Consider the following 15,700-nt stretch of genomic DNA (forward strand, 5'->3'; position numbering starts at 1 on the left):
GTTCATTAGCTATTATAAAACAAAACTGTTTTCTCTAGGTGAAGAGGCTTGAGGTTCATTTGACACATTGACCCTCATGGATTAGATTAAAGGCCATCGAAAAGATGAAGGTGCTAGATTTTCAGGCCCAGCACATTGAGAGCTGGATATCACAAAGCAGAAACAATGGGCCACATGGTCAGAAAGGCTTTTTTTATATTCCCAAGCTTATTTAGGCATCAACTTATAGATACACTGCTGTAGATTGTCATTTTCTTTATTGTTTCCTATATGTAACCATTTGCCTTAAATTTTATGTAAGGCCCAGGAAAGCCTCCCCAACACTGTTGGTTTGGAGAGTAATAATTTGTTGGGTTAATAATTTTTTTCAATTACCTTGTCTATAATTGCTTGGATTTTACCCATTGTCGGCAGGCACTTGTGGCTGGTCAGCACTTCTTTTAATTTGTGTGTGTGTCTCTGTGTGTGTGTGTGTGTGTGTGTGTGTGTGTGTGTGTGTGTGTGTGTGTGAAATAATAGCTACCTTTGCTTATCCAAGTAGACTTTTCCAACGTAGTCTGGATATCATACGCTACCAAATAGTTGCTATGGAAATGAACATTTTAAATGTAAACATATACTTATTTGTGTCTGTATGATACAAACAGAACAGTGACACAGAAGCTTTTAATAATTATTTTGGAACAGGATTCCCTTCATGATCTTCCTCAGAAGTGAAGGCCTCTTCAGTGGAGCTCTTAGCCCCCAGTAGAGGGCTCCCTTCCTCTGTTCCTTCAATACAGCTTTCTGAGTTTCTTCTGGTTAATAGGGACCCATCTGTCTCATTACACTATAGGTATCTTGGAAACCAGGGTGTATTTTAATCATTTTTAAAGTACCCAATATTAGTATCTAGTTATAAACATTGACCAGTTTCTTCTGAGTGGAGTTTGGGAAAGGGGCTAGAGTACGGTCTTCAAGGGACATCTGTGCGATGCACTGAGTTGCTAAAAGGCCATCCAGAGGTGTCTGAAGAGGTGGCATCTCTGGAAAGGGAGTTACAGATTCAAACAAGTCTGCTCTTCAGTTTTGGCCCTAAGTAACTTCCAAGTGCTAGTGATTTCCCTAAATATGGCCTTCCATGTTAGTAAAGATGTAAGAAGTGATAGTTGACCAAGCAACAAATCAGAACACACATTAGTAAACACAGCAGACATTTATGAAGAATTTGAGAAAGTTTCCAACCCTCAAAGAAAGAGATATATACTGTAGGGATAAAGATAGCTTTTAGAAAGTCAAATGATGAACTGTTTGTATTACTTTTTAAAATTAAAATTTGTTGGTTTATTTTATGTGTATGGGTGTTTTTGTCAGCATGTCTGTCAAAAACATGTGAATGCTTGATATCCATGGAGGTCAGAAGCAGGCATCTGGTTCCCTGGGACTAACTTTACAGATGGTTGTGATCTATCTTGTCACTGCTAGGAATAGAAACTGAGTGAGTCCTCTGCAAGAGCAGCCAGTGCTCTCAACTCTGAATCATCTTTGCAGTCCCTACATTTGCTTCCCCCCTCTTGTGTTCCTATTAAATTTATGTAGATTCCACCACATTGTAACACCAGCAGGCAGCCAGGGAGTTAAAAAACACTAGTGTGGCCTAATACTTGGGTTATTGATTAGTAGTTTGAGTGTAGAAGAATCTTCTAGCAGGCTGGCAATGCATCTTCTTTCTGACCACGGGAATAAGTATAGAGTATGAGTACCTCAAGATGATGCTCTCAGCTTCCCTCTAGAGAAAGGGAAAGGCTTAATGCAATGATTTTTGATGTTGCTAAAGGATATTGTTTGGGTTCCCTGATGGTTCACACTGGAGACAATGGGCAATGCCATCTAAGCTATACCCTTCCATTGTAAATTTGATCTTGTGTTGATAATAGCATAAGGGTCTACTGGAGCCATGATAGGACTGTTGTGATTTAAAAATGTAACACTAGAGAGAGAAAGACACCATAGGACAAAGCTTGGGTGGAGTGTCTTTTAAAATTGGGGGAAAGTGACTGGGAAAAGGGGGGAGGGGAGAAGGGAGACAGGCCTCTGGGGACAGGAGCAGTAGAAAACAAAAGAGGGGGTGTATGGGGGTGAGGGCAGACAGAGAAACAGGCAGAGAAGCAGAGAGAAAGATAGAGAAAGGAACATTGAGACAGAGGAAGAGAGAGGGATAGAGAAAGAGAGATGGGAGGTAGGCAAGGCCCTTTTTAGAAGGGAATACAGTGAATGTGCACAGGTGGTGCTTAGTGGCTGCAGATGAGCACATATCCTGTCAGAACACCAGAGGCAGGCCAGATGCCTGAATGCTAACAAGGAGCACTAAGCAAACATAAAACCTTTCTAACCAGGAGAAGTAGCTTGGAACATCTGAAGACATTGAGTTTGCATCAGGCGGAGTCTGAGGAACTAGAGCTACACATTTTATCAGCATTCCATTCTCTCCAATGCCTTAGCTAGGAGAGTTCCTTATCAAAGGAGGAACCCCGAGGAGAGGTTAAAGATGTGTGAGGAAGAAGAATCATGGAAGAGGCATAGAAAAGGCTCCACAGAGTATTATTGTCCTTTCCATTATGTGTCTTAGCTGAATTTCCCCAGAGCCAAACTCTGCCTCTTGTTTTCTTGTGTGCTTAGTTTAATGGGAGTCCAAAGGCCACATGGGTATGTTCAGAGATAAGGGTGAGGCTTGGCAGAGAAAACAGCCTGTTCTACTAAGTGTGTTCTGTTAAGCCAGCTACCACATTTGTTCACTGAACTTAATCCTATGGAGGAATGCTAAAAAAGAGCTTCAGATTTACCCAGGTCAAAGAAAGAGACAACATAAGCCTAAATTAGTTCATCACTGATTAAGGATTGACCATGGGAGGTTGGTACTAGTTAATTCAGGCTTACACTGATGGAAAGAAGAAGGTTTTGTTAGCAAGGTTGCTCTGACAACCCAGAGAAGCTGTTCATTGGAAATTAGACCAATATATTTAAACATGTTGGTTTATATAAAAAACACAGGTAGACCTCTTTCATGTGTTGTACATTCTCAAAATGTTATTTTAAAAGGCAACATGTTGATATGCACGTAAAACAATGAAATCAGCCCTTTCCTGAACACTGTATAAGAAAACTCATCTAAAATGAATCAGAAGTCAAAGGTAAGGCTTAAATTATAAAACTCCCAGGCTTAAACAGCATAAAAGCTTCAGAGCATTGGATTTGTCAGTGCTTTTTTAGATTTGAGCCAAATAACAACAACAAAACTGTAAAGAAATAAATAGGACATATTTTATAAAAACAGATTTCTTTATGTATCAAAAGACACAAACACTAAAAGTGTAGCCTTACAGAATGGGAGAAAGTCATCTTTCTTTCTTTCTTTCTTTCTTTCTTTCTTTCTTTCTTTCTTTCTTTCTTTCTATCTTTCTTTTTTTTTTTTTTTTTTTTTTTTTGGTTTTTCGAGACAGGGTTTCCCTGTGTAGCTTTGGAGCGTGTCCCGGCACTCGCTCTGGAGACCAGACTGGTCTCGAACTCACAGAGATCCACCTGGAGAAAGTAATTTTCAAATGATATTATGCATGAGATATTAATGTTCACAATATATAGAAAATTTCTAAACATTAAGAGTAATAAAAACAATGATAATAGCAATAACAGCAATAAACAATGTGGTTAATAAATAGGAAAGAACTTGAAAGGATATTTCTCCAAAGAAGAAGCAAAAATGACCAACAATACAGGAGAAGATGCTTAACATTACAGGAATTAAGCAAATGTGAATCAACTACTATGAGATAGTTCTCAGTCATCCCTATCACACCCGATGTATATAAAAACCCTAGGGGACTGCAAATATTAGTGAGGATGTGGAAAAGTTGGAACCCTGTGTGCTGTTGGTGGCAATGTGGTGTACAATGGATAGCAGTATAGTGGTTCTTAAAATATTAACATTGAATTGCCAACAATAATATATCTGGTTATGACCCCAGAATAATTAAAAGTATGGTCTTTAAGGCATTTTTTTTCTCTTGAATTCAAAGCAGTGTTGTTCATCACATTTAAAATGTAAAAGCAACCAAGTGATTACCATCAGCCAAAAGGAAAGGCAATGTAGAACATACATGCGATGAAATATCAGTCTGAAAAAGAAAGGGCTTTGTGAAATACTTTACAACATAGATGAGAAAGACAATGCACTTGTCAGAGATGTTTAGTCAAAGTGTAAAGGTAGAACATGGGATGGTTATTCCCAGGTACTGCAGGCAAAGAGGTACGAGAGGACTTATTATTCATGACTGAAATTTCACTTTTATAAAGTGGAAAAGAGAAGAGGTGGCTCTGTGGAAAAGGGCTCTTGCCATCAAGGCTCATGACCTGAGTTTAATTCCTGAGTACCACGTGGTGGAGGGAGAGAACTGACCCCTCAAAGTTGTTCTGTGGCCTCACATGCTGAGACATGATTGCTTGTACATGTATACGTATGCACTTGTATGCATACACAGATAAATATAAATGATTTTAAAATAGTAGAAATGGCTGTATAATGCAAATTTATATTACTGAACTATAAACTTAAGAATGGTAAAGAGCCTACATTTTGTGTAGTGTGTATTGTGCCATGTTAAAATTTGGAAAATAAAGAGATAATGTATTATAGAATGAGAAAACAAAGGCCAGCACAAAGGATCTTCTTGTAGTAATTATCCATGTGCAGAGGATGACTAAATACAGAGATGAACAGGAAAGGCATGACACAGTGCCCTTGCTAATTATATACAATTTCACTTTGCATGTTTTGTCCTAGGAATTATTTGTGTTCTGTGACAGAAACATTTCTTGTAATGGTCTAGCATAAGCTAAATGTCAAGTCTCAGTGTTTTATCTACCTGTTCTAGGTAATGCTGGGATCACTACTTTTCAGTTGACTCTTCCAAAGTCTTCAGTTCTAAAAAACAATTTTTACAGGAACAGAAATATCCGACATGAGATGTATTTTTTTATAGTAGATAACCAATAAAATTCAATGCAATTCAACCATCTCCATATCTCACCTGAACTAGTGTAGCATGAACTGCATGCCAGGCAGTCTGTTAGCCATGGGCATGAAAAGCAATAAAGATCTAGTTAAGAACTCATCTGCTAATCCTCTGGACTGTAGTTCTGGTCCAGTGGAGGGATAAGGAGAGTGAGAAACTCCAAATGTTCATTGTGAACCCAACAGAACAATTTCTGGAAACCAGGGGTGTCATGACAATACTCCACATTCTACAGGATTCTATTCTTCAAGCAATGCTCTCAGTTGAAAGGCAGAAATACTTCTAGTCTATTCAGAGGTTGTCCATTGCTAGACTCAAAAGCATAGCTCAAGTCATGTGATCAGTGCCCTCATTAGGACTCACAGAGGCTAGAACACTCTTTTTTGCTCCCACTGTATTGCCTCTCTCAGCCCTATTGCCATGTGAATGCAAAAGGAGAAGGCTGCTTTCTATAGTATGTTCTAACCAGGATGCACATGTGTCATTACCTTGACCTTGGATGCTCCAGCAACTAGATATCAATTTCTGTTCCATAAAAAAACCTATCCCTAGTACTCTGTTAAATGCCATGCCTGTTGAGTAGATACTATGTTTATTTTATGAGTGAGAAAACTGAGCCAAGAAATCTAAACAAAGCAGTTGGTCAAAGGGCAAGTTCTTGAGCATCAAATGCCAATAGCTATCCAAAGATAAGCCCAGGAATCCTTTCATCATGGCACATCTGATTGCTTTATCTGAAATGTAATGGATCCAAATTAGGACTATTAAGTTTGTCCAGACAAAAGTGGGCAACTTGAGTATTATCTTTCTTTTAAAACAGTATTTATTCATTCTTTAATCTACCAAGTCCAATTAGTGCTGCCCATACATGAATGGGTGTGGGGTCTTCTACTAGGACATGATGAGCCTTCTAGTTGCCACACTTCTAAAGAGAAGTGACTTTATCTTTCCCAGAAGTTATCAAATTGCTTGACCCAAGTATAGCATACCACACTTTTGGATAGGCATACTAGATACTTTGATATTGTTTATATTTTTATTTTGAGCTCTCCTGCATGGGTTTTAGAATCTTTTCATCCTATCACCACTGCCAGGCTATGGAGCACTTTGCCTTTCATATTCATCACTCTAAGTCAGCTCTGTCTACTTATTTTCATGTACAGAACAAAATATTTCAAGCACTTCTTTATCGAACAAATATTCATTGTTAACCAATTTATTAATTAAAAATGATATGTAAGGTGTTACACTGAGTTCTGGAATCACAGCAGTGGAAAAGCCCAGGAATCAATTTATAACTCACTGTGCATGTATAGGTCTGGGAATGTAGCAGAATTTCATGTACAGCAAAAACAATCAAAAGAGATTATTATTTGGATCTTAACAGAGTTGTAAGAGAAGGGTTTCTAGGTGTAAGCAGCATCCAAGAAGAGACACTGAGCTAATATGAATAGACTTAATATGTGGGAAGGATCTCCCACTCAAGGGCACACACCACAAGTGCCTAGAGTGAAAACAGTTATGGTAAGCTCCAGTAACTGGAAAGTACAAGAAGACACTAAGAATGCTGATAGGTGACAGAAATTACCCCGTGTCTTAGAAGGCACCTTAATGACTTTGTTCTCTGAGACAAGAGTCACAGAACCTGAGATTACTGGAACATAGTGAGTTATTCTGAGACAACAGCAGAGCAATGGCCTGAATGGATTCACTTGATGTGCAAAACCACTCTAGCTGCTCTGAAGAGACTGGCTTGATGTGAGCCGAGAGAAGAGACTGAAAGCTGCTCAGCTTGCCTGGAAGCTTTTTGTATTCCAAGCAGATGACTACAGTCTGGCAGAGGGTAATAAGAGTGAGAATGGAAATCAATATTCAAACTGAAGGTATATTTAGCAGAGAGAGGAATGCTTGTTAAATTTGTGGTAATAAATTGGTGCTTGTGAAGGTTTTTAGTGCATCAAGAAATTTCACTTTCTGTGTCTTAGGCAAGGTGACCATCAAACTAATTTATTAATGTTATTTATCATTATCAATTCATTTTAGAGATATTTACTAAAATTTCTACCAGTCTTAAATTTTAAAATCAATGAAAAACAGTATCACTTGTTCAATGTAGTTATTATCTTGTAGACACACACACACACACACACACACACACACACACACGCACACACACACCTGATTTCCAGACACATGATTATACTTCAGTAGGGGATTTTGAAGTTGAAGAGAAAGAAAACATTTGAGGCTTTCTGTTTCCCCATGTAAATTCCAGCACATCCTATACAGTTCAACCTGCATCTCTGGGATCAACTAGTGAAGGTCAGAGTGGAGTTGGCTGTATTGTGTCAGGTCACCATGTTGACTTTCAACTCAGATGAAGTGGATATTGTTGTCATAAATACCTCAATGTCCTTAACTACATGGTCTATATATTTAGTGTGACTGAAGCAGCACAAGTTCCATGACACAGGCAAGGCTGGGAGTTGGTCAGTTATCAATGTGAAGGGCGTTGTCATCTTCCTGTAGTAAGTGATTCTGGAGCTAAATATGCTGTGAAGTCCATTGATGTTTTTCCCTGCCATGGAGAAGGATGGGGTTCACTAAAAGTGTCTTTATTGTTTCATGGATTCATATACTTATATAATTAATTTTAGTCATTTTCAAATTCTACTTATATCACATATCCTCCCTTTCCTTCTGAAACACGACTTCTCAAGTCCTATCCTGCCCTTATTTCTTCTTTTTTGTGTATGAACTACTAAGTTTCATTAGAGTTTCTTGGCTAAGTATGGTTGGGATGTTATTTCCTGGAGCAAGGGAAATTGATCAGTGACTTTAGCACTGAAGAAAATGATACACTCTTCTCTAACAAACACTAATTACCAATAGTTCCTCAGGGAAGGGTGGAGCCTATTGTTCCCCTCCCCAATCTAAGATGAAATGTTGATGGGTTTAATTGTGTGCAAATCTGTGCAGATAACCACATGTGAGTTCATGAATTCAGTGGCCATGCCACATCCAGAAGATGTCATTTTTTCTGCTGATCTCCCCATCCCCTATCTTTTACATTCCTTCTCACCCCTCTTATTTGATATTCCCTGACCCTTAGAAGGATGGTATCAGTGTTCTATTTGGCACAAGCACTTCATCATCACTTATTCTCATCATCATCAGTTATAGATTTCTGCATTAATTGACAGAGCTAGGGCTCACTTTAAGAGTGACACCAACAAGGATTGTCATCTTTGTGTCTTTGGCTGGTGTCCCCGTGACCTTGACATAAATACAACCATGGGACTCCTCCTCCAAGTTTAGTATCATAGCCTTCTGCACCATCACTTTCTTAGTGAAGCTTATCTGGGATAACTTTGGCTTTGTGGACGGGCTCATGACCACAGGCTATCTCTCCCTCACCTCAGAGAAGACCATGGATGCTCTATTGAGGAACTATGATGTGATAGCTGTGGGGATCCAGAATATCATACAAGCATTCGGTGGTACTTCCAAGTCTGTGGAAGAGGTCAACCTGGACCTGAATGAGGATCTCATTGGCATGACATTTCTACATGCAATCTTTAGCACGTGCGTCATTAATCTGACTATCACCTGGAGAAAGTTGAGAAATATTAAGATATTAGAGGAGGTGAAGCTGGTATTAGAAATATCCCAAGGGACATGATGGCCTACATAAAGGAACAGGTTGTCTTCTGCAACCATGTATGTAAGTAATGCCCCTAATGGTGGGTGGTATTTTAAATTACTGATACTCATTATTTTATGCCTTCACTATAACTTATAGGACAGCATTCTGTATTTCCATTCCCTCCTGAAGTCAGGTATACTTCTAGGAGATGATATATATATATATATATATATATATATATATATATATTTTCATAGGAAATTATAATAAAATATCCTAAGAAAAACTTGAGTAAATCTCCTGATGGCAAAGCTACACCCACTGATGATGTATAGTGAATGATAAAGAGGCTCTCTTGTAATGCATAGAGTACTTAGTGTTTACCCTATATGAATAGCCAAAGCTGACAACTGCAACAGTAATCCTGTTGGCTTTTCTTTTTAAATCTGAAATACACTTTCAGTAATTTTGTGAGCCCTGACTCTTGTAACTTTGCTTCAGGAGTTTTAGTATAAAGTTGAATAATACCTAGTTTGAAAAGACTCTACTGAGAATTGTCACAGATATCTGGATATCTGGTCATGGGGCAAGGGATGTCTACCCAGCCCATGTTCTGTGATTCACTCACAGAATCTAGTCATCCAGATAAAATTGAAAATTGTCTCCAATGTAACATTTTGTGTTCTCAACTTCTTTAAGATTTTCATTTGAGAGTAACAGCCAACACTGTATATCACAAAAGCATATTGCTAGCCAAAGGGTGACTGGGAAAAGCTGTTGCAGTGTTCCTTTATGTACTATCTCCTCAGGGTAAGGTTTGCTTTTTGTTATTTGAGAAACTACCTGCAGAGTGTTTGGTGTTTTATTCCTATTCTCGCTTTAGATCTCTGCCCTCTGATTTCCACCCTCTGGTATGCTCATGATTAGGGAATAAGAGCCTTGGCTCAGCTTTGATTCTTCACTCAGCTGGTGCTCACTTTTCATCTAGCGTCAGGAATAGTATTTAATTTTATTGCCCGCAGACTCAGAATCTTCCAGATGCAAGAGGAGATAGCCTCATGACATTTTTGTGTCAAGATGCATTTAATTTTTGTCTACATGGGGAAATCTGTGGGGTTCAGGGGTAGGTTCTTCTTCTGTCACAGTTCTTCTTCCGTATAGGGATGCTGTGCTGGTCTGGGTTCTCTAAAGTCACAGAACTTAACAGAATGAATCTCTTTCTCCCTCCTCCTCTCTACATACATACAAACACACACACATATGTAGTGTAATTTATTGGGATGATATTGGAATGATTTACAGTCTGAGTTCAACAACAGCTATCTCTGAATGGAAAGTCCATGAATCCAGTCCCACAAGGCTCAGTGTCTCAGCTCATCTTCTGTATTTGCTGGAATCCCTGCATAGTAGGCTCCAATGCTAGTGAAGGGATGGATGTGCTGACAAGGTGAGGACAAGCAGGCAAAGGAAAAGCATACCCCCTTCCTTCTCCCATTGCCCTTGCAGCAGAAGATATGGCCCAGAATAAAGGTGTGCCTTTTAGCCTCAAGATCTGGATCAAAGGCATATTCTCTTCTTGCCTCAAGATCTTGATCCCAACTGTGCCCTCCATTTCTGGATATAATCAAGTCAATAATCAAAAATAGCCATCACACATGCCGTGGGTGAGGATCTGGCATGCCAAGTGGGATCAGGTACCCAGTGACCACCTGCACAGTCCTGTCAAGAAAGCAGATCAGAAAGATGGGAAGAACTGTTTTTTGAGCTGTTATTTGAAGCAAGGATTTCCTCAAGTTTAAGCTTTATATGAAATGCATTTAAATGTTTCCACTCTTAAAGCTACAGGTAATTAGGTAATTTCTGAGAAGAAAGACAAAACATCACTAGGAGATACAAAACTTCTTCTTTAGAAAGAATTTTATCAATTATTCCTGCCCTTATTTTATTTTCTCATTTTCAAGTTTCCATAATATTTCTACTTTGTTTATTTTTTTATATCTTGTCAGCTGTTGGTGTGTGCGTGTTTGTGTGTGTGTGTGTGTGTGTGTGTGTTTGATGTTGCTACTCTAATGATTTTTGTAAGATTTTTTTTATAAGACCAGAAACAGAATTTATTTATTACTTTGAGTGTTCAGTACAATGAAGTTTCTCGGGATAGAACAGTAGAACAGAAAATTTTTTTAAAAAAATATTTCCATGATGTTTACAGTACGATGTTAACCATTTCAAGTCCTCCTACTAAAGTCTGTTGCTAGTTACAGCGTAGGCATGTTCAAAACCAGCCAAGATTTAATTAGCTAATTTTTCTTACTGTTTTGATGAGCTGTGAACTAGAAGAAGTGGACACAAAGATACAGGGTAAAAGTCCTAGGAAGTGGGAACTCCCCTTTGGGGAAAAGTAGAATTCTCTTCCTGTGTTTGTCCCTTTAACCTCTTAGTTACATGTTTTTAATGACTTCTTTGCTCTGCTGATATTTGAAACATTAACATAATTATCTATCTTAACATATTGTATTTGCCACCTGCTGGGGATGAACACTGAAACTAGCACTAGTACCTCATTAACAGTAACACTAGTCCTTCATTAACAGTGTTGACCCAATTACATGTTTTGTATCCCAGAGACAAATAACTGTAATTGCAACTCAAAAGTGATTTCATAAACACGAAGATTCTTGTTTTTTGAAATGCAAATTGGAAAGCGTTATTTGAATTTTCCATATAAATACAGGTTTAAATGAAACAAAATCATTGAAGCAAATAAAATAAAAATTCAATCTAAAGAGAGGCCATTTGGAATCAATTGATACAGAGTACATTCCGTGTTGAAGGATCAAAAAACTTTCATTGCTTGGTGCAGAAATTAAACAAGTTAGCAACAATGAAAGCCAGACATCTGGTAAGTAACATCTACCCTGGCTAGCAGCAGGTAGTGATTTTCTTTTGGAACTCTTCAGCATATTGTCTGTTGCCTGGACAAAGGAAGTCTGATGAAGCATTGATATAATCTGCCTGGGGGTTTTCAAGCTCCATTGAAGAGATGGAAAGCAGGAGAGACTTTCAAAGAAAGAGAATCATTGTATATACATGCTCATGGGGCCGTAAATAACTATGGCTTCACCTATCCTGTGGAAGAGACGTGAATAAATAGAAGCAAATAGAGTGTGATATACTTGTAGAGCTCAGGGACTTTCCTTTACCCAGACAATGATAAAAATTAGATAAAGATAGCCCAGAGAACCAGGAAGAGACAGCTCCTAGAAAGAAAATCTGTTGTAAAGTCAAGATGTTAAAAGAGGAGACATTTCTTCAATACCAGCAGACTGCTTCACAGACTATCTTTTTCCCTTGCTGTTGACTGAGAAATACCACCAGAGAAAGTAGGCTTGATAATTCAAAAGAAAGGAAAAACCTGCAGGGAAAAATGAAAGTTTGACTCTGGGAAATAAACATCAGTTTCCAAGACTTTTTAGAAGTCTTGGCTCAACTAACATTCAAGGAAATGATGATTCTTGTTCCTGGGTTCCTGTTTAACAACACCCTATCATCTTATACTGTGGTGATAAGATACTGTGTTTACCATTTAAAATCGTAAAAATAAACAAATCTACATGGGGGTTTTAGAAATCTTCCAAGTACTTCTGTGAATGCTGGAGGGGTCTCTAGACTTGACCACAGCTTGGGAAGTGAGAAGACCTCCTCATGCATTAATATAAAACAAGGTTTAGAATGATCCATGGGAAATCCTTTAAGTGAGAGACCTGGAGCTCTTTGACTTTCCTTATTGATTGGCTCAAAGACCATAATTTCAACACAAGCTACAATTCTCAGTTTCATTTTCTCTTTTTAAAGTCCTGTTCCTTGATCCACAGGCATCTGTGGGCTCAGTGAGCCACAGATCCCAACAAGTGCTCTTACAACAGTGAAAGTGTTAATGCCACAAACCACGAGTACAGAGTCAGCAGTGGGGCAATTGATTTTGGCAGAAGACCCACTTTGGGAGTCCCATGAAAATGCAGCAGGAACTGGGTGCGTGACAGCCCAGAATGTGCTGAGTTGGGGAGTTAATCTGATCCCCTAGATCAATTGTAATTGACTTATGTCAGGCAGATTTTTCGATTCCTGCAGGAGCCTTTGATGGAAAGTCATTGAGACATTATGTAGTACCTAAACATGTACAATACTAGGAAAAATACTTCTTGGATCAATATTATCAGATGCTTGGTGCTTGTTTTCTTAAACGAAGTCCCCTCAGATTTTCTTCTGTATCTGTGAGATATTTTTGTAGAAGAGTATTTAATCGGTCTTGTCTCTTAATCCTCGGCAGTTTTAAACACATGCCATTTATTAGCTTATTCCAGTTTTGCAGCAAACCCCAGAAACTGCACATGGAAGAGAGAGGGAGAGTTTGTGTCCACTTTTTCGAGGAATAAAGGAATGCAAATTTCCCAGGTAATTGTTTCCTGGGACATAGCAGGGGGATAGACTGGGTTCCACTTTCCATTGTTGGCATTTACAATGCCCTTTCTCATCCAAACTCAGCACAGATCTGTACATCTCTTGATCAGGCCCAGGTTAAAGCAGCCTCTAAAGAACCCTTAGTCCCAGGACACCGTGCTGTGCCTTTCCCCTGAACATGGATTTGTCTTCACCCTTGTTTCCCAGAACTGAAAATGTGAATAGATAACTTCCTGTTTTTCCCCACAATTCAGGTGTAGCAATGTTAGAATTACAGGATAAATCAAACTCACAGGTACATCCTCATAACGTGACAGTGGAAAGTGTTTGCCTTTTTACTTTTAGATTTGGATTAAAATCTTATTTAATGTCAATACCTTAAAATCTCTCTTATGCCAACACACACAAAGAAACACCCATGCCACATGCATACAACACTTGCATGCACACACACAAATACTTCCAACAATAGTATGGACAACTGAGGTGATACTATGTGAGCATTCTTGACTTTACACTGACAGGACAGCCCCAGGGTCAGTGATCACTGATCTAGATATGGAATCTTAAGGAATCATGTATAGATCTTCTGCTGTGGGATAAAAGGGGCTTCCTCTTCAAAGCTTAAATCATAAATTCATTCTTGGGATCTCTTGAATGTACTCCTTGTATCACACTCAATGCTGTCTGGCAAGGGGTTCATTATATGGGAATATGCATTTTTGCCATTTCAGAATATATGGAAAATGCAATTAAAATGAAAAGAGAAGCAGAGTAGTTTCATTGTACAGGGATAATCATTGCTGCCCCCTCAAATCAGACTAATGGTTGATCCAGAGAATATTGTTTCATCTGCCAAAAGCAGTTGATTTAATTGTTTGAAATATTAAAAAATTCTTCAGGATAAACCCAAATCAAACACATTTTTATGTAAGTAAATGAGATTTTTCTTGCTGGAGTTTTATCTGCAGTGGAAAGAGAAGCTGGATGTAGTATATCTCTGCACATCAAGAGGTGTTATGTCTAAGCAAAAATACCAAACTAAAACGTAGTTGTTTACATTCTGTAATGGTGAAAATCAGTATGTATGCACACATGTGTGGCATGTGTATATGTGTGTGTGTGTATCCAAGTGTATGAAGTTGGCCTTGTCACCAAGCTTTATATCCGTGCACTGCTCTTTTACAAACTACCAGGTGGTAGGACAATTAACTTCATCCTCCCAATAATTGTGGAAGAAAAATCTAGCCAGTAAAATGGTGTGCAAATGCTATGTAAGATAATGATGACTATGGTGCCATCATGAAGTAGAAGAGATACTTTCCTTGACTGTCAGTCCTAGGTGTTTCTTTGGCTAGATCCTCCTGTTCTCAGTGATGATCATATTCTATCAATATTATTGATTGATGTGTTCTAAACAGCCCAATGAAGTAAAATCACCTAAGTTTTTTTTTAGTTAGTAAAATCACCTAATCATTAAGCCTTGTGAAAGGAATTTGTAAAGACTTATCTAGCAATGAGTATAGTTATTTATTTAAAATTTTCAAGCCTGGAGAAAGGCTTCCTTCATACAGTGTCAAACTGGTCACCATGCAGAAAGCCTGCTTGTGGCTAAATAGCCATATAATCAGATGGAGTAGGCAGGCTGAGTCCCTAGAGGATGGCCATTGCCTACCTATGCAGTCAGCTTTTGATAATTAGAAACAGGGGTGTTATTTTGAGAGTAAGGTATAGGCTGGTTGTATATGTTCAATGCACACACTGATCATCTAACCATATAGAGTGGTTGAATCTGTTACAATACCCTCCATTCCTGATCCAACCATTCCTGCATTGGATCTTCTATTGCATAAACAACACTTTTCCTTTCTGTTCATAGGAGCTGGAAGTACATTGAAATAAAACAAGTTTTGCATTTGGCCAACCAAAAGAAAAATACTGCAAGTGCCATTTCTTGGGATGTAAAATTGGTCGCTTGAAAGAGGGAAGCTTGAGGTGTGGCTTTCTTTAGTACAGGGGCCATGCTAAGCTTCTCTGTATCATTCCGATTTTAGTATATTGCAGGCTAGAATTCTACCACTGAACCACCCATGTACATTAAACTTATGCTTTCAACAATAATTTCCATCAAGGCTTGGATTTCAGAGTAGAGGAAAACTCGTCTGTGGTCTTAGTTTTGTTTTGCCCTTTAATGCATTAAGGTAAAAGTTATGCCTTGTTTACAAGACAAATTGGGAAGAATTTCAACGGAAATGAAATTATCTTTCACTTAAATATATAGACTTACTAAAAGAACTGTCGAGACTTATTTCATTGAAACAGTTCATTGAAAATAATTTATTTCTTCCATAGTTTTCTCTTTACTTGATTTCTCTGCATTCAAATACTTGTGTTGCCTGATGTTTTTCTAGAGCATGTCACCATTTTCATCATTCTCTTTTACTTCTTTCATGAGTGTCTGCCATATAGATATTTCCTTAATTTGCTTTACAGAAGCATGGTCTTTAATATTTAAACAATATTTTATACAATTTATTACTTGAATCTT

General features: G+C 38.2%; 1 pseudogene; it reads right to left on the reverse strand.

Annotated features, from left to right (window-relative positions):
- Positions 1-15,129: 15,129 nt before the first annotated feature.
- On the reverse strand, positions 15,130-15,230 carry LOC113833680 (annotated as a pseudogene).
- Between the last annotated feature and the right edge of the window lie 470 nt (positions 15,231-15,700).

Source organism: Cricetulus griseus, chromosome 2 (genome assembly GCF_003668045.3).
Source record: "Cricetulus griseus strain 17A/GY chromosome 2, alternate assembly CriGri-PICRH-1.0, whole genome shotgun sequence".
NCBI lineage: Eukaryota > Metazoa > Chordata > Mammalia > Rodentia > Cricetidae > Cricetulus > Cricetulus griseus.